The sequence below is a fragment of the Leptonychotes weddellii genome, chromosome 11 (genome assembly GCF_054177405.1).
Source record: "Leptonychotes weddellii isolate Sample4059 chromosome 11, ASM5417740v2, whole genome shotgun sequence".
In the NCBI taxonomy this organism is placed as follows: domain Eukaryota; kingdom Metazoa; phylum Chordata; class Mammalia; order Carnivora; family Phocidae; genus Leptonychotes; species Leptonychotes weddellii.
Window position 1 is genome coordinate 80,686,429 of NC_138379.1, and position 2,863 is coordinate 80,689,291.

A 2,863-nucleotide genomic window follows, 5' to 3' on the forward strand; every position below is an offset into this window, starting at 1 on the left:
AATTCCAGGGCATCCCGGGCATCTCTACTAGGAGTTCTGCTTTCCCAGTTCCCCTCCTCCTGCCCCTCTTCCCTCAGGCCTGCCTCCAGCACCCCCTCCCTTCTCCTGCCCCCCCAAGCCCCTCCTCCACATCTGGATTCAACTAACGAACAACAGGCTTTCTGTGAAGGCCTCCACCTTCTTCTGCCCTCCAGTTCTCCAGTTCAGAACTTTGGTTCTCACGGGGGTGGATGTGGGGAGAAGGAGTCTGGAGAGCCGAGAGATCTCTTTTCCCAAACCTCCTGCGTTGGGGTAAAACCTGCACCAGGCCCCTATCCCTCCCTGTGGTCCCGATTCTGACCATTCCCTGGGGCTCAGGGTTCACCAAGGAGCCCGGAGCCCTAGCTCGGAGCTGGGGCTGGCAGGCTACAGACACAAGGAGGAGACATCAGTCAACCCCCCAGCCTCCACCCCAAACCCAGGCCTGAGAGTGAGGCCACCCCTCCCCGCCAGAGAAGTCCTGCTGGGCTCCTGGAGGCCAGGCGAGAAATTGGAATGTGGCAGTCACAGTCGAAGGCAGCTGTAACTCTCATTAAAGGGACATCAACCCCACCGCAGGAGGATGCTGTAAATCCAGGGAAAGGGGGCATTCATCCAGGGAGAACCACAGAAGCAAAGAAAAAAACCCCATAAATAGAGGAGACGTGGTGTCTGGAACTAACGGCAGGGCCCTGCCTGAAGCCTCGGAACTGGGGGTGGGGAGGCACTCCAGGCTCAGGGAGTGGGGTGGAGGTCCTAGGCAGGCTCGGGTCTAGCCAAGTGTAAGGGCACAGCCAAAGCCCTCCCTCTGGTTGATTCTCCTCTGCTCTTGTTGCACATTCTCGGGGCGGGCCTGGCGCTGGGAGCAGAGCTGGCTTATGTCCCTGGGCTGGGGGGGGGGCGGGGCACTGGGGACAGATCACCATTCATGGGCTTTCTCAAGGGTAAGAAGAGCAGGTGGCATGGGCCATTAGAATTATTTCATGGGAGAAATAAGCTGTGGGTCAAACTCTGGGCTTACGGCTGGCCACCGGGCTTCAAATCCTGACCCGGCTACTTGCCGTAGATCTGGGGAGGGCGAGGGCACCTTTGGAAGCGTATTCCTTTCATCAGAACAATGGGAATGGTCACCCTGCCACACAGGCTCGGTGTTCAGCAAGTGGCAGTGCGTGGCAGTCTGAAGGTGCTGTTTGTCAAATGACTAAATAGATCGACAAATCCCTGTAACCCCAGAGGCTGGGATTTCTTTCAGATCCATTCCCTTCTATATGAGTCTGGTTCTGCCAGTTATTTGCTGAGTCCCCTTGGGCAAGGGACTAACTTTGGTTCTTTATTTTTTTCCCCCCAGGGCTTTGGGTTTTTTTCCCTGGGATATGAAGCCATTGTAGGAGGTCGACTCTGGGGTGGATGGTATTGCATACAGTAGAATCATGACCCCTTTGCCTTGGGGTCTGTGGAACAGCCCAGGTCTTGAGGTCCCTAGGAATAATGGGCTTCATTCCAGAACCTTCCTCTGGAATGCTTCTGGACTCCCTCCTCACCACCCATACCAGGACACTCTGAGGGGAGGCCACAACCACCTTTGCTCTGTAAGACTCCCTGACAGTGATGCTTGTGGCCTCTCATGCTCACCTGAGGTGGAATGAAGGAGAAAGAGTGGGCTGGAGGAATTCCTGCCTGCTCTTCTTTCGTGGAAGTAAGAATGACCTGGAAGGCCCATTAAATTACAGGGGGGAGAGGGGGCTCCTGCCACAGTTCTGTTTCAGCAGGTCCGAGGTGGGGCCCGAGAAGGGAAGTGCATTTCTAATCAGTTCTCAGGTGATGCTGACCCTGTGGCGAGAGGGGTCTTGCCAGAATTCAGGCTCCTTTTCCTCCGTGACTGCAGCTCAAGCAAATGGGAGGCTGAGGCCAACTCCAAGCTTCGAGTGCTCCCACTTCCAAGTCACCTGGGAGCCTCAGAACCAGCATCCACGGGTGCACGAGGAGCTGGTCTGGGGCCTTAGTGGAACACCGGTTCTGAACCTCCCACGAGCTCCCCGGCCACAGAGGGCACTGGTGTGGCAAGTTCAGTTTCCTTGGAGGGCCTCCCTCCCTCCCACCAAAAACGGTTAGTGAAAAAGGGGGTGAGGAGAGAAAAAAGCAGGAATTAAATTGGGCGAAATGGTCTAGATGAGCAGTTCGGGACAATGAGTCGGAAGGAAAGGCAGGACAGCCAGGCTTCCGAAGTACCCAGAAATGACGCTGGGCTGGGGGAAGGAAGGATGATTCATGTCTTCGGAGGGCCAGACAGACATGGAGTGGGTACAGTCAGCCCTGCTGAATTAAAGGGTGATTCTGGGGCACATCTCACTCCCAGGGAGGGAGGCTGATGGTGGAGGAATGCGGCCACTGAGACTTCCTGAGAGTCAGGAGCAGGGGTGGGGAGGGGAGTGGGCCAGGAGGGCCACTGGCTTCACCAACAGGACACGGCTCACCAACACAAGGTGCTCACGGGAAGCACCCCAGTGCACCCCATCTGCCGTCTCCTTTCCGGGCACCTCCACTACTGTTCTTCAACCTCTTGAGAAAGCCAGGCCTGAGACTAAAGCCCCCTCCAAGGACAGCGTCCAGGGGCTCAGAGCCTGCTGCCTGCACACCAAACCCACTTCCGATCCTGTAATTAGCGGCTTTGTCACCGGGCCTGGACCAGAGCTTTCCAGGCCTTCTGGGGGGTGCCAGGGCTATTTGGTGGTCCATTTTCCTCATCTCACAAAATGACGCACAGCCTGCCACAGGAAGGGATGAGCTTACAGAGGCACAAGAAAGAATAAATGGAGGGCGCCTGGGTGGCTCAGTCGGTTGAGCG